The sequence below is a fragment of the Rhea pennata genome, chromosome 7 (assembly GCF_028389875.1).
Source record: "Rhea pennata isolate bPtePen1 chromosome 7, bPtePen1.pri, whole genome shotgun sequence".
Taxonomy (NCBI): domain Eukaryota; kingdom Metazoa; phylum Chordata; class Aves; order Rheiformes; family Rheidae; genus Rhea; species Rhea pennata.
The window spans coordinates 28,720,795-28,743,933 of record NC_084669.1 but is presented as its reverse complement, the minus strand read 5'-3'; the positions used below and the strand labels follow the sequence as shown (position 1 = coordinate 28,743,933).

Here is a 23,139-nt window from a genome sequence, read left to right as displayed (position 1 = left end):
ATATTGTGACAGAGTAAAACAAGAAACAAAGAATGCAGTCCCTTCCTTCTGGGATCTTTTAGACTGGATCTCAGAGTAATAGTCTCCTGTAGTTAGAATCACTGTAGCCATGAACTAACAGGGTACTAAGAAAGGATTGGATATTGTATTTGTTGACCAGAACTGAGCTAGTCTTTTCAGTTCATGATGAACAATAATGAGTTATGTTCTTTGCTCCAGGACAAGAGAAGGGAAGGGTCACTTGGGGCTTCTTGCAGTACATAGCTGTCATCCTGGGATCCGATGATATCCTAGGAGCCAGCTTACTTCTCTGGACAATATATTAGGGAACAAACTCTCTTTCCACATGCCCTAATCAGTGAGCAGTTGTTTTATAAGTGAATTCATTTCTTTGCTGTATGACAAATATGCTCTTCAGGGCAAAAAAAAGATCACAAATTCAGATGTTCAGAGCAAGCAAGGGATAAATTTTAACAGGAATGGAGCTTTCAAATTTCCCATAGTAAATAGTCCTCTATGTCTTTTTTTTTTTTTTTTTTTTTTTGTCCTTTCCTTTCTGATTCTAGGGCACAATATTGGAACTGGCACTGGGACTTTTGCTTGCAAACACCATATAACATAAATCCTGAAGTACCAAGCAAAAAGTATGATAAGAATTGCACCCAGCACTGAACTATGTCATGCCATCCACCTGGAGAGCTTGGTTTCAATTTGTCTGGTAGGTCTCAAGGACAATAAGCTTATGTCTCATAACTACCTGTAAAATACCAGATGTTCACCTTAGTCAGGAACAGATGTTGAATTAGGCCATCCTGGATGTGTACATCAAACTAGTGTCAATAAATAAGACATGTACATGTTCCAAAGTTGCTCTCTGTGAAGCTAAACATTTTCAAGACAACATATGTAATACTTAACGGAACTTAGTGGAATGCAGAACCGTACACATATCCTGTGAACGTTCATGGAGTGCCAGTCCTGAAAGTCACATTGTTTTAGTGTAGTAATAACTGTATCTCCGGGATTACCTATTTGTACAAAGAAAGGCCTACCTGAAAGACCAAACTGTGGGATGCTGTGATTAAGTCCTCATGGAAAATTGTGCCTTTAGGAGACATGCTAAAGGATTAAGAAGATCTGGATCCTAAAAGCAAGAACTTTATGATGTTAGAAAAACATCTCCTTCTTTTACTTTTTGTGTATTTTGAGGCAGTGAATTTTTTAGAGTGTATGTTCGTGCAACGATGAACCTGAGGGGGACTCCATCCCAGTGGGGCTTAGTGTCTTCCAGTGAAATGTGAGCATCAGTGCTAAGACAAAATGTACACATAAGTGCTCTGCTAACTGAAGCCATACAATGAGGTACAGTTCTATTTTCTGGAGGGTATTATATCATCTCTGCAGCAGACGTGCAAAACAGGTACTAAACATGCAAACATATGCATATGTTTAGAAACAGCATGCAACTGCTCAGACAACAATGTCAATTACTGCATTTTGCAAACCAAAAACAAATTTACTGGAAGAATTTCAAGATGAATTGTCAAAAGTAATTCTTGTTCATATGAAAGATAGTGCTAGTATGAATCCACATGATAAAGCATATTATACAGTATCATTAAACACCAATACCAGGTGCCATGTGCCAAGAACTACACAAAAACTATTTCTGAGATCAAATCCATTTTTCTCTCAAAATGCCCTAATTTGAATATACAACAAAAGGGTTTAGTAGTGATATGATGCCCCCTTACTTGACAAATCTCTGCTAGAAATAAACTTAGATGAGATATGTTGTAACAAGCTCATGGCAAGCAACAGTCCAGGAAAGGATAAACACTTAGTTCCATCACTAGCAGACTGTACATTAATTCCAGTCATCTGTATTCATACTGTAACTGTAGGTTAACTATAGGGCTGATAGCCCCCAGTTTCTAGCCCCAAAGTTGTTACAGCTACCCATTCTCCAAGCGAGAACTGTTCTGCAATCCTGGGGATTAAAATGGCCTAGGCAATTTGACAGCTATCAAAACAGAGGGTTTGGAAGACAAGAAAGTTTATATTACATGGTGAACATTATGCTTAAGGGTTTGGAAGAAAAGAAAGTTTATATTATATGGTGAACATTATGCTTAGAATATTTTCAGGGTTTGAATGACCACCACTATCAGGCATATAATACTAAATACATTTAGCATTAATTAGTTTAATGCAAAACAATCTGTTCACCTGCTCTCAACTCCCACCAGTGCAGCTGAAACACTGCAGGCTTCCAAATGATGTTTTCTTTTTTGCCAGAGTTTATTTTTGTTCCTAGGCGCTTCATGTCATTGAGTAGGTGAGAAACGCTACATTGCTCGCGGCCAAGTTTGTTGTTTTAATTCTCTTTCCTCCTAAAGATGGTGTAATAAATTACCAGCCAGCTGCTTTCTTCCCTTTTTCTCTCTTGATACTGTTAACAGCTCATGAGAACACCACCTCTTCTTTCCCTTCCTCCTCCCTCCATCTCCCAGTTTTATTTTATCTTTCTCCGGTTCAGTTCTTCAGCGAGTGGTGATTGCAGCAATGAAAGTCTCCCTCCATCCTTTCAAAATGTGATAATATTCTCAAGGCAACTAGAAAAAGACTGGCACCACTCACTCCTGAGATGACTGTGAAGAAATAAACAACATCTGTGAAACCCCTACACGAGCATTTAAAATTGTTTGAGCTGAAATCAAGAAACTTTTGTTTCCCAAGGCTCAGTTAAGAGGTTTAGAATCACCAATTCTGTTATTTGTGCTAGTTAGAATATTAATTGGAAAAACTGTCTGGAAAAGAAACCTCTGATGCTTTAAAAGCTGATTTTTCCCCTCTCTAACTCTTATTAATATATTTAAAACAAACAAACAAAATCTTCAGTTGATGTAAATCTGCACTGCTCTATTGACTTCAAGCTATTGCAAATGACTTTAAAGAATTATATTTATTCATGCGAGCTGAGGATTTGGCCCACAGTATCAAAAGCAGCAGTCTTTTCAGGTAAGGGCAACTTTGCAAAAAAATAAAAATAAAGAGATAATAAAAAAAGAAAGGAATCTTATAAATAAATACTTCATCATTATTCAATCTATTATCTGTATCATCATTTTAAGTCTTCACATGACCAAATACCTAACAGTGTGTTTGACTATTGGTTTCCTACCCCACTGAAACTTGCTTAAGTATCTACCTGCATCTTCTGCCTGCTATGCCAGATAAATTATCACGAACTGTTAAAGACCAGGTTTCTCTTAGGAGAGGAAGTATAAGTAACTCCTCTTGAAAGCACAGAAGCACTATCATTAGGGCTTAAGTGCTTGATTTTTATATCCCTGTCCCCCAAATTCCCTGTATGCATCCATCACATTACTACCCCAAAAGCCATAATTATCTGCACACCCACTTCAGGCATTCTAGTGTTGCAATACTTAAAAATATATAGTATAAGTAATAATAATAATAACATAAAATGGATTATTAGGAATATAAATGGATATTTTGGTTTCCTGGGCAGAGAATAAAATCTTTAAAGTAAAGATAGTTATTTCAAATCATAGAGAAGGCAGTTATTCATCATCATCTGATCTGTTCCTAATTAAGGGCTTCCTTTTTTAAGTACAGTACCTGTAAAGACAAATCATAGATGATAGATAAGTCTTAACATTTTTGTTGCGATTATGTTCTTCTTAATGCCATCAATCTTCCAAAAAAAAGGAAAAAAAAATCCTAATCTTTAGAGTATACTAGGATCTTATGGCAACTGCAGAGTCTATTGTGAATTTAATGGGCACAGCTGAAAAATCTTGATGCTACCTTCAAATTTACAGCAGTCTGAGTAGTAAGAGCATACTGTTTTGAAATACTATGCAGTGACACTCCAGTTTGCCACCCTTCTCTCAGCATTATTCTACGTACATCCTTGGGTGAAACTCAGGAGATGAAATACATAAATATTTATTAAGATAATGCCATAACAAGCATGAATCCCAACTAGAAAAGCTGATAAACTTTGCCAGGAAGGTGAAAGGATATACTAGAAGTCTAAAATGATTTGATTATATAGGCAAAGTTAGGCCATGTCCTTTACATTGTCTGGATATGCAAGTGATCTATGTATTGTGTGTACTAACAATGTCAATATATAAAAAATAACTTATACATGCTTTTATATGTGCCAAGGTGTTGACTGAGATTTTAAGGACAGCAGGGACAAACACAGCCCAGAAACAATCATTAATCTCCCCATCATAGAATCTATTTCTCTCCTTCTTCACCTTTTTTAGCTTGATCCCAAACACTATAGTGTGTGAGGTTTCACTCATAGAGCAAGTCTTCAAAATATTGGCATGAATAAATATTAGTGAGAGCATTCATGCTGAAAGTACTCTCACAACCATTATGAAAAGTTTTTTATTTCATGCAAAATTGATATGTTGAACAATTATGAATGTTCACAGGTAATCAATGCATAGGAGAGAGGACTTATCCTGTTTATGTATCTTAAGACATCTAACCTGGGAAACGTGTGATTTAGAAGACCAACCAAAATTAGAGGCAAGATCCAAAATACAGGAAAGCCAATAGTATTATTTCTATAGTCTTAAATGGGATTGGATCAAGGTCCATATGAGTATAAAATAATCCTGGCAGTCATTACATGAACAATTCACAGGCTAAACTTTGTTCAGACACATTATGCTTGGAGCAAATGTAAACAGCAAAAAAATGAGTAAACAAAAGGAATTATGAGGAATTAGCAGATAACTCCAGAATAATGTTAAGGAGTATATTTATCAAATTCTATAGCCAGGTCTAATCTGTAGTTTGAAAGATAGTGATAAAATAGCATAAGGGTTAGAAGGAGCAATGTTCTAAGCACTTGCCAATCTTTTCCTTTCTTGGAACTGAAAAACTGAGCTGGAGAGATAAACTACTAGAACTATACCACCTGAAACATTATGTTTCCCAAAGGGAAATAAACAATAACACTAACACAGATTTTTCCCAAATTTTCTAAATTTATTCTATTTGAGGCTTACTTTGAGATTCAAAGGCTTGATTACCCCTAACTTTCATCTGTAAAATATAGATGAAGGCAAGTAGTTTTGAAAGAAGTCATGAAAGGAGATGAATTCTACTGCAGCCAGTATCATTTCAGATGAGCCTACACAGGTACATTAATTCAAAAATTTTAGTGAAAATATAGCAACACATATAAAATGAAAATACAGCTTTGCAAGGGGATTGTTTGAAAAACAGAACTCTCAACTCTCATATTTCTTGCAAATATTACATGCTTATTAGCAATATTTTTTGTATTAGTTTCATGTGGTTTTTATATGTTACTTACTTGTCTTTTCCTTATTACTATCCTGCATTTTATACAGCATACATTGATAAATTCATCATAAGCATCTGTTTGCAAGGATGGATTCATCAAAATACTGTCTTCATCCAATTTTTGAACATTAAAAAAAGAAATAAACTTTCTTTCACAAAATCTGAGATACTGCAGTTCAAAGAAAATGCAGATTGTCATTGTCAAATACTTTGCAAGAATAAATTTCAGTTTTTTACTTTAAGCTATTATGTACCCTATACAGCTTATCTAAACTATTTTGTTTACATGACCAACTGTAAGATGGTCCCTTCCAGATTCTTCCGAAAGGCCTAGGATATTTTAGCAAGCACCTGTGATAGGTACTTTCTGTGTTCCATGATGAAAAGCAAAGATTTCCTCTAGCAACAAAGAAACCACAAAAGCTAAAATGAAATGAGAAGTCTGTCCTATGCTGATATTCAAAGAAAGAGAATAACTCCATCCCATTCATGAGCCTAAAAATAATAAACAAATACTTAAAAAAAATACATTACTTGGACTTGATAATATCATAAAAATCACTGTTATGCTTTAAACATAACAGTAAAAGGGAAATAGCCAGTATTTGAGCCTATAGTAGGCATTAAAAGAGAGTACAAAATCATAAAGCAAACTGTGATTGTACCAAAGTTTAAGCACTAAAATCTATTATTAGGCAATGTAGCAATGTCAGAGCATGGCAGCAAAAAGGTAAGGTAAAAACTGAAGATGGGGAACAAAGGTCTAGAATAAATCTCACCTAAATAAGGCAAGAGGGTAAAGGCTTAAAACTAATGTTAAAATGCACAATACTGTGATCCATCTGGCCTAGGAAAAGGAAAAATACACTGCTCCTTCAACATATCAAAAACATCAAAAGCCTAAAAACAGGGAAGGTGAAGTGACTGCTTCTCTGCAGTGTGAGAACCACAGCAGCTATAGTTTATGCTCTGAAGAACAACAGTCTCTACATCTCCAGAAGTAATAGTTTCCTCAGATTATCTTTTCCAATTCTCTCCCACAGGGGCAAGTCTACATGCAAACTCTTAAGTTGTCTGAACAAAGCTGTGGGTGTTCACTGAAGAGGTCACAAATCACCTGGGAAAACTACGATGTCTGGAATTAAATCTTTATGTTATCCCCAAGACTACCAGTATCACACACAATTAAAATAATTTTGTTATCAGCTAAGGTGGCTTATGGACCAATCTGCAACTGAAGTAGCTAAAGGATAATGTAGCTAACCTAGGTCATACTTTGTAATTTCTCCATCATTACAGTAGGAGCAGTATGCAGAGTTATATACATGCTCAGTTACAGCAATAGAAACTTACACTGTGTCACCCTACTAAAAAGATTTCATCCTTTCCTTCCTTTTAAGGTCACAATGCTTTTTTTCAGATGTTGCAAGAAAACCAGTAGTGAAAGAAGAGATCAATAGTATCGTGTGAGAAGAACTATGCCCAAGAGCTAACAATAGCTCTGCCTCTGCTATTTCAGAATAGATGCAATAAAGACAGAGAAGCAAAGCATCCGAGTAAATCAAAGATGGCTGGCAAGAGAAAGCTGTTGAAGCCACTCACCATCTGCTGTTAGTGCAGATAAACTCACATAGGACTAGATCTTCAGAAGAGCTCTGTTCCCATTTAGGCAGCAAAATAAATGACCAGATTTAAAAAACAAAAGCAAACAAATAGCACAATCAGTGTGCTGAATTTTTTTTTCAAAATCTGGCTGCAAGTGTCATAACAAGAGCCAAAGGGTGCTGAGCTCCTATGAAGTGCTTTTCGTACTTACAGCTGATGAGAAAGCAAACATTTCATGCTGTACTACATGTTGGTAATATGATTTAAGTCATTAGTAAATAGCACAGTGTCCATAACCCTTACTAAGTAAGGGGCTATAGACGTTCTCTGTGTTGATAATGGAGAAAAGATACGCAACAGATCACAAAAAGACAACCTTAAAACACATGTAAAGAAACTAAAACCTTCCTGTTTGCATAGAACTGCAATGAGAAACAAAGCTGAGATGCATTAAGAAAGCAAGAGGTAGACTGAACACCTGAAGTAGAGCGGCCATTTCACAGACAGGTTATCTGAATACTCAGGGATCAGGCTGCCTCCTTCTCTGAGCTACAATGGCAAAGTGAAATCATACTGGTTAATGAACCTCCGGAGAAACCTTTTCTGTGTTATAGATACACCAACATTTTTCTGCACAAGCTCAGCAGCAACACACAGAGCAGCACATACGGGATAGAGATAAATCTATGCTGTGAAAAGGTGAGGAGGAGTTCATTATCCATTCTTCTTCATCATTCCTCTCCTTTATAACCATCCTAGTAGATCTGAGATGTACACAGAATTGGGAAACAACACATCTGTGAATCTCCGGTACTTCCCCGGTGGGCCTGGCTCAGCGTGGAAAGTATGCTTTGGGCTACATACAGCTATATATAGAAAATCAAGGCCCAGAGGAATAATGTTTTTCTGATGGCAAGAGATCCCTTCAGGCAAGGATGAGACATACTGATAATGCAGCATGCCCTAAATAAGTTCTTATTGAAGGCTTATATTGTGCACAGAACTATCCTGAGCATCTATACATAGGAGAAATTCACCAAGGAAAAGATTCATGATAAAATAATATATAGGCTTGATTTCTTTTTATAATATGAATTAATTTCTCAGTTTAGTCCAGATAAAGCAGTCTTAGAATAAAGAAAAGTCAGACCTCAGAAGCTTTCTTTATTCTTAATTCCCTAAAGCTGAGATTCCTTAAAGCAATTAAAAACCTATTGAATTTAGATGGAGATGGGTGCCTTACTCCCCTCGGGATTTTTGAAAACCCTGAGTAATGCAGTTAAGATAGCTATTTTCCTTCAGGCTTACAGGAAATCAGATGTACTACATCCGTTGTAGCCAGTATAGCTCACAGTTAATTCCCTATGCACTCTGCTGAAAATATACCCCCAACTGTTTCCTTGAAATTCATTCTATATCCCAACTACCCAACTATCAAATACTCTAAACCCCCTTGTACTCACTGTCAAAATATTTACACCATATTCACTAACAAGAATTGCAGCACATAAAAGACAGGCACTTGCATTACTTGTCTGGATACACCACTGGTAAAATAGAGCTATAAATTTGTCTATTAATGTCTCCGCAAAGCGTAGTGTTGCTTGCTTTCTTTCCTTCCAGATCAGCTTATAGAATGCATTAACCAGGAGGAAAACAAAGATTTGAAATCAGCTCTTCTCTTTGTGCAGAGAAATACAGGTAACACAGAGAAGATCTTTTACCTTTTATGCCTCCCAGCTTATTTCACATATATATAATGTCTTTCATTTTTTCGGGAGATGGGTTCTTCTGAACTGAAATTCCTCTATTACATCTCAGCTATTTTCCATTAATTTTTGTTTTCTCCTGTCTTATGTGAACAGCTCCAAACTCACTCATTTTTTTAAAATGGCACTGTTAACCCTTCTATTTTCAGTGGTTTCTACAAATCAGACTCTGTAGTTTATTGTGTATGATTAATAACTTACTAAAAATTCAGGGACCACATACTGCATTGTTTGCAGTGACCAAAGTTAGAAGCATACATTCTCGTAAGATCAATTGAAGATCAACAACAGGGAGGATCCAAGCACCTAAATAGGATGCTTTGCATAAACACTGCAAATATTCTTGATAATGATGTTTTTCTCTCTGCTGATTAGATGACTGAAAAAATAGAAATGAAAGTTAAAAAAAAAATCAGTAATATTTCTAGGTCTTTATAAACATCCTAGACACTGTTGTGGATAGCTGACATTTCCTGCAAATAGCATGGAAATTAAACGTATTCATGGGAATGTCCTCAAACTCCAAATGAGATAAACATGCTTTGAGGAAACATCTGTGCACTAATCTTAGTAGGGAACTTTATATAAATACTATTCCTGTAAGACATGTTCACCTCCTTATAATAAACACGTGAGTTAACTTTTATTTCTATTATGTATGAGAAAGCCAACTATTCATAAACTTTTGTGATACATTCATGATATGACATATGTAAAGTAAGTATTAAGACCTTGCAGCATCTTCTGAAACACTACAATAAGCTTTAATGAGTGAAGCACACAGAATTACCTCACCAAAGCAGCTTGACAAGGCTAGAAACAGTGGAGTAATACAAAAATGCTGCAAAGTGAAGAAGCTGATTTAAGCTCAGATCCTGGCCCAGCAATCAAGAAATAAATCTGTTTTGGTACAGTAGTCTCTGATACTGGGTTTTGTATGAAATTGAAAAGCTTGGTCATTTTTTAGAAGGTTAGTGGCCAATATTCACCAAGGGAAATTCTAGCTTGTGGGTATAAGAATAGAGCGTGGAATAGCATTTCTAAATAGGCTTGGCTGGGACGACGTTCCTGCAGAGGCTTGCTCTCCATGAACCTGTTAATGGCTAATGCGAAGGCACTGAAGGGAAGTTGGGAGGTACAGTTCTGAGCACACAGAACATTTAGAAAAGCATCAAGGGTTTAAAGAATTTTTCATATAAAAGTAAAAATGATCTGCAATTTAAAATTATCAATCACTGGAGACACTTTAAATGTTGAAGGCATATTTAGAATTGCGTACAACTTCTTTGATTTGGCATGCAAGCTGCATTTGGGTACTTAAAACTGCAGACACCTACTCACTTGCTTAGTGCATATAAATGCTACCATTTCTGAGTTTCTGTAAGTAGAAGACAATGAATATGAAAAATCACAGGCATTTAAACTGTTCTGTCAGTTTAGAGAATGCTTTTGAAAAAAAAAATTCTCATCATTCAATTAGTGAAAAGTGTCTACAAGATTTTCTGGAAGCATACTTCAGCCTTATTTCCTTGAGTTACAGCAAAGATAGTGTTTATAAATGATGCCAGGCTTACTACTCAAAAAGCCAGCTATTTAAATTCTCTCTTTAGCATGTGTTTTCAAATATTCTATAAATATAGAAAAAAATGGACATCCTGGCAACTAACAGCTGAATGATTTATTTGTTTTTATCCCAAGCGATATTCAAATAAAATGTTAGTCTTAAAAAAAAATCAGATTAATGACCCAAATCATTTTTTGATTTAATCTGTGAAAATATTTCATTTCTGTAATATTCTTAAAATATTTTTGCTTCAGCTTTTTTTATTTGAAACCTTTTTAAATTTTAAATTAACTGAAATTTCAAAGTAATAGTTTGCCATTCAAAAGAAAAGATTTTTGTTTAAAACCTGGCAAAAGGGTTTTTTTAAGGATTTCTTAAAACTTACTTTTTTTTTTTTTTCCTCTCTCCTTTCAAACACTTCTTTCATAGCATTTCCAGAAGAGGAACAAGTTCTCACAAAAAATACCACAAACACAATTTGTAATTAACAGTCCCAATTTCAACAGAAATTTTTCAAAATGGAAGTGTTTTGTCAGAAAATGTGCAGATAAATCTAACAATCATCTAGCCAGGAAAAAAGACTTGTTCTTTTTGACATGAACAAACTCCTTTCTCCTATAAGTATCTAGATAGGTTTACTACAATAGGACTTTTTGTGGAAATTAAGTAGGAGAAGAAAAAGCAAAGAACTGCAAGCAAGGGGCAGAAGCAAGGCTAGGACTTACAAGTTCTTTTCTTACAAGTCAATAGTGCTTAAGTGGTCTGAGCATGTAATGCCCAGGTAGAAATGTATTTCGAAACTCACATCCCAATGAACTTCAGTAAGAGAGTCCTGAGTGGCTGAATAGCTTCTGAGAATGACTCTCAAAAGGTATTCCTTCATATTCCTGAATTTTGCATTCCCAGTTAGTACCTTTGAGAACACTGCAAGCATATTTTGGGAACAAAGTAATATTAATAGTAATACTAACGGCTATAATGGATTTTTTTTCAAGTATCATGAAAGCAGGCAAGAAAGCACTATAATAATTTCCACAGAAAGTTGTCCAGGAGCATATGAAAACATACTTCTTTTTTTGCTGCATTATATTCATAACATCTCACTTCTAAAAGTATTTTGCAATGTCACTCAATCACCTTCTAAAGTAACATGAAAGGAATGAAACTACCTGTCCTCTTTCTGTAGCTATTAACTATATCACAATCAAGTAGATTAAGAAAGGCACAATGCTTACAATGTGCGATGACTGCAACATAGGAGAATAAAGTCACTAAGGCCATTTCTGTAAGAAATAATATTATGAAATAAACTATTCAGAAATAATAATTATTATAGTTACTTTTAAAGTGCTCTCTTTTACAATATGTGCCCATGATGTGAAATTATTTACAAATGTCATCAAAATATTTTATATACATATGCACACACAGACATGCAATGTGTCACTGTGCTGTGTGTTACACTACCAGTGAAAATATCTAAGTTTTAAAACTTTGGTTAAATAAATCACATGATACAGATTCTACATGCTAGTTAGGTGACGTGTAGCTAACTAGGACTAAGAGCATCTGTCAATGTTTACATTTTGTTTTACTCTCGTCCTAGAGGTTTTGCTCCACTCAAGTGATTCAGTAGGAAGTTGTCAGTATGGAAAATTGGATGCATTAAAATTTCTGCAGTTGGTAAAGTACTAAAAACCTCTTTGAAAGGAATGAGGACCTTCATAAACATCATCAGGTACCTAGGAAACTGAAGGTTAAATTTTTAAAGGTTTTCTATACACTTAGGATATTTTGCTTGCTGAATATTAGAACAACAATTGTTTAAAGGGAAGTGAGATTGTATGTACAATTAATATAAATCTGAGCTACGCTATGAAAGCAAGAGAGTAGAGGAGAAAGGAGTACAGCAGCCGCTGTAGCACACGCTGCTGGGAGGGAAACAGTGCTTATGTTGCTTATGCGCATGAGTTGCTTAATTGGAATCCTTGCTAGAAGCAATAGATGTCAGGTACTATTATGGCACTGGAGAAGGGGGAAAAAAAGATTTAAAACAGAAAAGAAACCAAAATCGAACAGTTCACATTGTGCATAAAGTCCAAGATATCCTAAATCAAACTAATTAAGGGAATTGAATGCTCCATAACAGATTCATTTGTTGATAAGTTTGTAAAACAAACGACCAAAATTGTGCTTTATTTCCAGCTCTTTTAAGTGTGGAAGCTACCAACATAAAACATCTGTGCCCTATTGTGAACACTGTGTTATCTGCCTCAGTAAAGATAACATCTTATTTATGATGGTTCCTATTATGCTTTACATGAAGGTATCAGAAACCATCTCCAGAATAATGAAGTTGTATAGTAGCATTTCTGCCATTTTGTTTTATTATGCTCCATTCTTTCTTCAGAGGGTTTCTCTCAGTTTTGGCACAAACTGGATTTTATGAGCTTGTCTTTCCTCCCTTCACTGAACTATGTAAGTATCTTAAGTATACATAAGTATCACTAAGTCTTTCTTTAAAAAACAGTACCAGAAGAAATACTTGTACTTGAAAATTAACAGGTGTTTAGACTCAACAAGAAACACAAGTCAAGCACAAAACTTCTACCTAGGAGGATAAACAACTCAATCCTTTAAAAACAATATATATAAGCATTACTGACTTGAGTGTGGAATACTTCACAAAATACGTAATTCCATAATCACTGGTTAAAAAGTAAATGCTGGAAATTTAAAAATGATACATTATTTTAGCACCAGATTCTGCTTCTATATGACACATTTTTACATATTACTTAAGGAGTAAGGCAATTCTTCCATGAGCAAGAACAAACTCCACCCTCAAATTATTTTGATGAAAGAAAAAAGCATATGCTAAGATCAGTTACATATGGTTTCACTAAGAGTTTTAAAGTAAATTCAAAATGAAATGATATGTGTATCTTTTTTTGATAGTTCTGAACTGTAAATACATGGATGATTGGAGAAACAATCATGTAAGTTCACAAATACAGACTGCAGATTTAGTCCTTTCTGTAACCAGGCCCTCTTCTAATAATGTAGCCACATTTAAGGTTGCAAAGAACAGAGAGCTCATTAGGAACATGTGTGTTCATTAAATGAAAGTCCACTGCGGTTACCCCATCACTTATATGCTCCATCATGTACACACCACTTCTAGAAGAAAATGTGGGATTTAATTCACTAGGCTTGATGTCTAGGCTGTGGCTGTGACATTATAACGAATAAATGACTTTATAAATCAGTATAAATGCTGGCAGTAGGCCTGATTTTCTTTTGCCTTATATCTTGTGCAGTCATTTATTCTGGGGCAGTTTTGTGAAGTATTCTACCCATTTTTCTATCCTGTAATTGACTACAGAAAATAGAGAGCAATGAAGAATCAGGCCCTTGTCCGCACAGGCTGGACTGAGACAACCAGTCTGATTTCATATAGGCTACAGAAAAACTTCCTGATAATAATAATAAATTACTGAGAGTTTTAATGTAGTATGCTTTTATATCAAAAGAACAAGACACTAACATTAAGCATTACTGCAGTTTTCCTGTGCCACTATTTCCACAGCTGTAAATATCTACAAAACACATCCACCAGATTTACTAAATGAAGAGAAAGAATAAGTTGTTTAGATAATAGGAAGGTACTGGCAAACTTCATCAAGCCAACTGAGAAGCAGCAAAATGAACGATAAGAAGAAACTTTAATCATGAGTTAATTGCGCTGGAGGCTGCATGATGCAGAGATTGACCACAACAAGACAAAACCAAAGCAGATCTATCTATGTTTTATAAGACACTCTTGCCCTTATCAGAGCATCTCCAAGAACCATACAAGAAACCCAGGAGGAAAAACAGTCTCTTCAGTCATTTAGTAAATCATGAAAAGGCTGCAATTTTTAATTGTTAAAAATTTCAGAGACAAAACTAGCAGTGCCACTTTCTCACGCTCAGCCTCTAGTACTAAAAGAAATGTCATCCTCAGGGATTATTTCCCTCTTTACCTCTTCATATTGCTATGACATTTGTTAGTATATGTCTTATGTATAAAAACATAAGCACTGTTTCATTGCTTCATTTTGAGACCAAAGTATGTTTGAGAACAACTTCAATGCAGCTCAAGTTTTTTTCCAGTTTTGATGAATTAGGGTAAAACCTAACACTTTAAAATTGGACTTAGAAAACAAACCATCTTTTCTTAGAGGACTCTCACATTTTATTTTAGTGCGATAAAATAAAAAAAACCTACAGATTACTGCTTAACGCAAGCAGGAAATAGAGCCCTAATCCCTAAACTGAATAAATCAATGGGACGTACTGAAGGAAAACACATTTTTAGAACATCTGAGGAGCAGCGATCTCTACTAGTGGTGTAAAAAGGAAAATCAGTGGATTGACTTTACAAAAATTGGCAATGATGGGACAGATTAGATGTCACTGATATTTTTATGAGCCCAACTATTTTTCTACGTGACACATCTCTGTAGCAAAAATAATACAGAATGAATACTTAGTTAATGAAAATATTTGCCTTAAAGGAAATTAATTTGCAGTTCTATCTGAGAGCATTTTACACTGTGAAACAGATTTTAACCCACGGACTATTTAGAGATTCAAAATCTGCTTGTATGTAAAAATGAAAACTAAATCTCTCCATATAAAGTAACTATTACACAAATATCAAAAATTCTGTGAACAAAATCTTGAATAGTGTAATATGGCATATCTTACAAAAATAAAAAGTTTTGTGGGAAAGGTTTTGTAATTCTGCTAATCTAACTACAAATAGGTGATATCGAGGTTGATCATATTTTGAGAATTTGAAATGTTCAGAGCCTTCTAGGGGAGCCTTCCTGGTATACTGTTAGTTTAACTTTCTTTATTTCATTCTAGTATTGATTTGTCATTCAACACACTGAGAATGCATTATGAATATAATTTTATTAATTGAGTGGTTTCACTGTAGGAACATTTGCCCAATGAATGGACCCTGAAATGTCTAGAAGTTAATTGAGTAGCATGATAGTAAACAAAGTATCGAATTACAGCCTCTGACAAGTTGGTAATTTACTGGTGCTGTTAATATTTTCCCCAAGGCCTTTTATATTCATGTACTTAGGCTATTTTAGCTTAATTTGCTTTTTATTTGAAGGTACGAAAGTTAGATTTTGATTCTTCATTGTCCCCAACAAGCCTCATTAAGACTCTTTTTCAACCACTAGCTCCACAAGGAACAAAATTGCTCTTTTGGAGTCTGTGCTCCATCCTGCGCCCAACCCTGGGAACGCAGCTCCGGTCACCGCCGACGGGTGCTCAAGGGGGCAGGGACCAGACTGGCACAGTCAATAGGACGCAGCAAGCTCCAGCTTCTCACTCCCCATGCTGTGTCGCCTTGTTCCTTATAACATAGCTGACAGTTTCTGTAGCCTCCCAGTATGAAACTATTAATTTCCAGAAGAACCTAGAATATTGTTATAAATGTGGTCCAAAAAACTTAGCCAATCTGATGCACTACTGTGAATACACTGAGTAAGATCAGCTGATAATGGCAATTACATAACTCAGTTGACTTTGCAACCACCACAAGGATTTGTGAGCATAATGTAAATAAATTTTTTCAATAAACTTTAATGATGATGTTTTTGGTTGCAAATTAGACATAGAACAAAAGTAGTTGAATGCATTCTCAATTTGTTTTTAAATAATAAAAAAAATCTTAGTCGTTAACAAAATTATGTCCTGCACCCCAATATAACCAGCTGACCCCTCTCCTTTTTGTAAATAAATGAATAGATCCAAAAAGAAGAAAAACTTCATATGTACAGAAAAATACATGTATGCCCATGATGGACTTTTTAAAAAAAAAAAAAAAAAAAAAAAAAAAAAACACAAGCATCTTACAGTTCACATAGAACATTATATCTCACAGATGTTGAAGAAACTATCAAGATACATTTGCTTTCTCTAAATCTCAGTGATAACCTCTATCATAGCAAATCATAGTGACAAAAGAGCTTACTCAATGTGAATAGGAAAAAAAAAGTCACAGTTACATAGAACCCTGGAATTTGAATTTTACAACTGGACTTATAACAGGTAACTGTCCACAAAATATACTGTATTGCTTAATTTTCATCCTTTTGCATAGTGAAAACATATGCTTTTGCCTTAGTCAAATATATTCCATATATATAAGTTTTAAGAATAGATATATTTTCTAGGTACAGAATCAGTCTAGTCTGAAATCTACTGACATCTGTGGAAATCTTTCAAATGACTTCACTGGACTTTGGAGAAATCTTTCTACACACTTATTAGGTAATCACTAAGACTTTTATTGCTAAAAAGGGATTCAAATTTAAATCATGCTGTATTTATTTTCCCATATATAAACTAAAATAGAAGCTCCAGACAGCTTTCTGCAAAGAAGTTTGATTGCATTTCCTGTATATAGTCAAGAAACTACAGTTCTCTTTCCAGCTTGAAGAAAAATAACTCAGGGATAATATGGGTAACTGGTTTTTCTTTTCACACACTTGGCTAGATTTGAGAACTTTAAGCTAACTCTGTTAATTACAGTGCTTTCTATCTGCTTGCAATATTCTTAAACATTGATTTAGTGTACTGTTCCTTGGGAGAAAAAGTTAGCTTTAATCACTCCATAAAATGAGCCAGACACTGAAGCACTGTTGAAAGTCAAATGAGAATAACATTAAGGGATGGAAAAGCTTCACGCTTAATAAGTGGCAGTATAATAATTATGTACAGCTCTTACGATGATCCAGTTCTGGATCTCCTCTGGAGTTTTACCTAGTTCTTAGTTAAGTCACTAAAAATGGTCACTAAATGGCTGTATTTCCTACTAACACTGTAAATAAGGTAAATGCGCTAGCAGCTAGGCTCAAACTGGTAGCAGGATGATCTGAATTAGGTCTTTGAATCCATTACTCAGTAAGCAGAAATGACTTCAGTGGTGAGACCAACTTCATTCGAGTTTCCGAAGAAGTTACAGAGAGAAGCAAACAGAGTTTTTAAGTTTACTTTCTAATATAAACCCTAGCATTAAAAATCCTTCATTTGTCATAAGTTTCGTCAATAGGACTATTCCAGGTCACATGATAAGAAGATCTGGACACAGACTGCAACCATGCAGAATTTTTTTTTATTGCTACTACCATCTTAGGCTCTCTCAAAGCCTCCACCCTGTCAGCAGTAGCATAGTTAAGGGAGAAAATAGGAGAGAAGTATGTGTTGTGTGGCTGAGAAACTATTACTTTTTTCGTATCTTGAATTATCTATAAATGTTTGCAGTTTACTTCAAACCCAAAGGGTTCTTTCAGAGGACACATGCACGGCTGCAACTGTTCCATTTTTAATCAAACACCCCAGAAGCATTTTACAGAAGCCACCTTCATTCAAGATTCCTGTTGCATTTAATTGTGAGTTGTAGTGGTAACATCAGTGTGAGAACATCCCATGAAATTATATATAATTTTAATTTGCCTCCTGTATCTCATGGATTAAGGCTAATTACAGGTGCTAATCTGGGATGCAAAAGTAGGCTGTGATCCAGTCAGAGCCAATGCTACTCTGTGTGTTAACCTGCATAGCTCTTTTGAAGTGGTACCTCTTAAAGATTAGACCTTCATGCGTTTGTGATATGACAGTACCATTCACTGAACAGCCCACAGAAGGAACAACTGACCTTCCTGAAGTTCAAGAGGAAAGGAAGGGAGCTGTCACTCCTTTGACCTTAGCAAACAAAAGGCAAATTTATTTTTCTCACACTCAACTTCATTCTGCCTCTGTGCCAGCATCAGATGGAGAAGCTGCACATACAGGCTGGTTGCCAACAGACTCGCAGAAGTCTCCTCCCTTTGTTTTCATAGCATCCCCTGCTGCTTCTCTCCTGTGGTGAAAGCAGTTTAAGTGTAACAATCTGCTGCTACCTGGGTGAACTGGAGCTGTTAAGCCAAACCAGCAACATAATTTTGTGCAGTCACGTCCTTTTCCCCTCTGCCTGACTACATGCCATACCTGCTGATATCCCGTTTGAGAGAGCTGGTTTTGCTTAGCAGGAAAATAGCATTGTTTCAAAGGAGCTGTCAAACTAATAACTTGTCAAATTTTGACTAGAGGCTAGATCAATAGGACTGAAGTTTCAGTACATTGCAGAGTAAGTTGGAAGGACCAGGGAAGCAGCCATCTGCTGGAAGATCAGTAAAATTTTCTGAGCTTGACTCTACACAAGTATCTGCTGTGCTTTAAACAGAAAATACTGCAGGTAACTTAGCCTGGTGTAAGCTGAAGAAAAGATTTAGAAGCCTGGAAAATATGAAGTCTATTATTGTAACTGTGCAACCAAAGTAACAAGAGCTGGAGGCATGGCTGATAAATAGTTAGATAAGGGCTCACAATAAGCAGGATGTCTGCAGTTCATCCAAGACTAACAAGGTTCAAGGACACATGTACTATGCTACAGGGGGTGATGTGCAGATTGGAAAATATCCACATACAGCATTAAAAAAAAATGCAGTATGAGCTGAATATCTTGTACTGCTAATAACCTAAGTGCAATTTGGGCACTTAGGTTGGAATAAACTAACTAATCAATTAAAAAATACATGATAGAAATCAAAAGAAGAAACCATAATCCAGTGTCTAAGGAATGGACTACAATACATGTAAAAAAGGATGCACAGCTCAAATTCAGGCTGTTGGACAAATAAACTATTCTGCATTCTCTTTGGTCACCATAAACAGTCTTCATAATTTTTTCTAGCCATAGGACAACTAACCTTTGTATGTGTTAGGTCTTTCTACTTACAGATAAACTTGCCTTATTTTCTCAAAAATTAATGTGTTTTAAGTCTTTACATATGATTTCTTCTAAATAATTCATGTTCTTATATATCACTTTTTTATATATAAATTATTTTGCATTTACAAACATGAACAGCAGAGCTTTCAGCTCAGGAATACCTCTTCATTTTATGTGATATGAAGAAGAAAGACTGGTTGAAAGAACTGCAGCAATAATTAATCACCTACCGTTCACTTCAATAAGGGGACAGAACACAGAACAGTAATGTAAATTTACAGGTAAATAGACTAAGCTACCACTATGCCTATTAAATGAAACCATAATTGTTTACTATATCATACTTTAATAGCAGCACAAAGGGGAAAAAGATCTTTAAAAGTGTTTTAAATAAAGAGGGCAAGGTGTTACCAGAATGTGAAACAATTTTAGTTTTAATAGCAAAATATTTTCTCTTATGAAATTAGTGAGTTTACCTGGAAGTAAACCCTACAAAAGAGAGCGTATTTCTTACAAATAAATCATCAATGTAGTCAGGCACAAGCTTGAACCTGAAAGGACACAAAGTCTTTTCTATTTGGGGGACTTGGGGGTTTGTTTTTTTAATCTTTGACTAACAGTGCAATATACAGACCTTGCACCTGCACTGTTTGTATCCTTGGAACTTCTAACAGTTTATCAAACTTTTTTCCACTTCTGTGGTCTCATGCTCTTTATAATCTCTCATTTTTAGTGTTTATAAGATCTGTTTAGAAAAACTGTGCATCTCATCTACATCTTTAGAATACAGTTTCCAATTAAAGAGCAGACAAGAAGGACAATGTATCGTAAAAGAATAAGAAAGCTCATTTCACATTAGCAATTAGCCTATTTACATTAATTATTCAATTGCCTCACTCTACAATTTCCCTGCTGTTCTTTTGTGCTTCCTTTCTCCTTGCTACATGTGGCAGCTCACATTACCTCACTTTGATACTCTGTTCCCTTCCAAAGGGAGCCATGAGTCTAAAACATTTATTTTGTTTGCTAATAACCTGTCTGTGTAGACACTTTGGAACTGTAATGGCACTAGAAAAACAATTCTGAAGCCTTCAAAAGAACTGACAGACTAAAACAATCATTATGAGTTAAGTGGAGTGACCTAGTACATGAAGGATCATCTTATTTCTCAGAACATAGCAGAACGCCTCTCATTTCTTAGGGGAGAAGTTGAGAACTGAATCAGAGCTGATGAAGCATTTGGGTTTCATCTTATGTTGTGAGTCTGACTTGACTTGAGACATCCATAACCAAATACTGGCATCTGCCATACGATCCAAACATTTAACTCCAAATACTGTGCTGCTTTGAAAAATACTATCAGATGGTCTAGTAGATGTCTGATAGGGATCTGTTCTGGCAATGTAAAATACAGTATATCATCTCCCAGCAAATAAACAACTGATAAAGTCCTTAATAACTATACGTAAATCCACCCGTATAGAATATATATAACTCTGCAAGCACAAACTGGTTCTTGTATACTAGTCCAACTAAAACTATGTGTATACACATTGCTACTTTATAATTATTTACAAGTATAATTATAGTATTATTACTACTATTTCAAGGCTGTGGTGCAAAAATAGACTGAGCCTGTCATCTGTCCTTCAAGCGCTAGACACTTAAGTTTTCCAGCCTAATTTGTTTAATCTGGTGTATAGCAACCACTTTATGGTGCAACAGAGGGCTCATCTACATCCTCGGCAACTACTGCGATAGCAACATTGTTCATCTCTGTGTCTGAATCCAGCAAGGACGAAAAGCACAGCACTGGCAGCCTTGCAAACTAACGCGCTCTGCTTAGCTACAGAATAGGGACAGCAGTGCACAATTTCCCCTTTATGCCTAACAGTAGGCCTCAAATTCATTTTCTAACACAAAGTTATGTGATAAGAGCGTAATTTGGTCTCCAGACTTGTTTCATATCTATTCTTCCTGCTAAGATTCCCAGCAAAAGTGACAACATTTTTTGAGAAATCCATATGGAACAGGAATGATAATGTGTGTTACTTGTGTTACACAAAATCAGCCAGGTGGCAAAAACTATCAATCTGTTTTGATCTGGGTCTATCCCACCAGTAGACACAAGCCTTCAAGTCGATATTCTGAGCTGTTGGCCAGAACTCTATTAGCTCTTTCTATTTGAGGACAGGCTGGCAGAGCAGAACTGTAGACGTTGAAATCTATTGTTCTGATAAAGACGGTAAAACAGTCTGTTCTGTATTTGTCATCTCAAAGTCATTTTTTTTGTCTGTTCCCAGTCAACTGTTCAAAATAAATTTTATTATTTTATTATTACTTCCTCCCCCCCCCCCCCCGGCAATCTCTCACTTTACTACTTCATTTACTGTCCTGCAAATGCATGCAAGCTAACAGGTACATTATAATTGAGAACTCTTGTTTTAGCTGCGTTTATCATTTGATTTAGGTATTCTCTGATTCCTTTCCAGATGTTTCTGAGCACAAGATGCCTTAGATACCAAACTTTGCATATAGCTATTTATTAGATGCCTCTTTCAAGGCCTGTGGAAGAAAGTAGAAAAGCTCTCACCAAATTCAGTGAATTTTTTACAAGATCTTGTATCTTTTTGCCCATAAAGTACCTCTCAGCAACAGTTCTGGAAGGGAGATAAAATCCCATACCCCTAGGGCTCAATTTATACATTCAGAGAATTTATCTGTGCACTTTCTCAAACAGCAGTAAAAGCTACAAAATGATGAAGTAATGAATTGGAGAATAGCTCATTAATATGAAAAAAGCTGTTCTTCTGCTGGATTTAGTAAAACACTTGCTTCATATCTTCCTAATGTGCATTTATTCAATGACTGAGGTGTTTTTATTCAAGAGCAGAAGAAAAAGTGTGCTTTTATGTTCAAAATAGCAAACTATTGACTTTTAGAAGTTTTTCAAACCAAACCACCACCATACCTGTTTCCCTCAGCAAAGACTGCATATAAGCATATTTTATATGTCCCACAGTTCAGCTGTTCCCATATGCTCAGTGTTGTTGCTGTTGGCAAACTCAAGGACAGAAAACTCAAGGGCTCAAAGATAGCAGACTTACTCAGAACATTAAGTAGACTTAATATTTTAAGTCTTAAATCCTGTATTGACAGCATCTGATTTGTAGAGCCATTCTCACTATTTAAGTCTGTCAGAGTTTCTTCCTGAAAAAAAAAGTTTCTCCTTGAAACTTTTGTGTTTTCTGAAAACAGTATTAGCCATTGGAAATAAAACCTTGATCTCAAAACCTTTGCAATAGGAGACTGCTGAGCTGAAAATGGTCTTCCCTAGCTCCCCTGGCCTCAGTGCTCTCTCAACTTCTGCTTCTCAGCATTTTTCAGTCCATCCTTCAATTTGCTCTGATCATCCCCTCACAGCTTGGCATTCCCCTAGCCAGTAGCTCACTGCCACCCTGTCTTTCCTTAATAAAGTAGTTCTCAATAGGAACCTCACTACTGCAATTACATTTTAAAGGTACATCCTTTAGGGCAACTATTTCATGTTTCTATATCTGTGATGTCAGCCTCTGAACTCTCCTTTCAACCTGGAGGCAAGTAGAGATCTGATAGTGTTACAGCAAATGTTTAGCAAATATGCATAGAACCACCAGGCAGAGAGCCAAGCTATAAATTCCTAATTTTGTCACATACTTACTATATATCTGAGCTACTCCACTGATATCATGAGGTAAATAGCATCAATCATAAAATTTTAGTCTTAACTAAGCCTGGGAAAATATTCATAGTTCAGATCTCCTGTGCAAACATTGGCACTCTCCTATGTTCTGAATGGAAAATAACCAAATGCAGACCACAATTACGTGAGAACAGAAAACCAGTGGGAATAGGAAAAAAAAGGAACTACATGTTAAGGCAGATTTCAAGCAAAAGAGAAAGGTTAAAGGACAAAGGAAAACAGAACAAACAAATTGAAATATTATCACGTGTTTCAG

The 23,139-nt window shown here is 35.6% G+C and overlaps 1 protein-coding gene across 1 annotated transcript in view; it reads right to left on the bottom strand.

The window, feature by feature from the left end:
- Positions 1-23,139, bottom strand: part of SH2D4B (SH2 domain containing 4B) — a 69,007-nt gene that overhangs the window by 3,357 nt on the left and 42,511 nt on the right. The gene's annotated exons all lie outside the window — the stretch shown is intronic.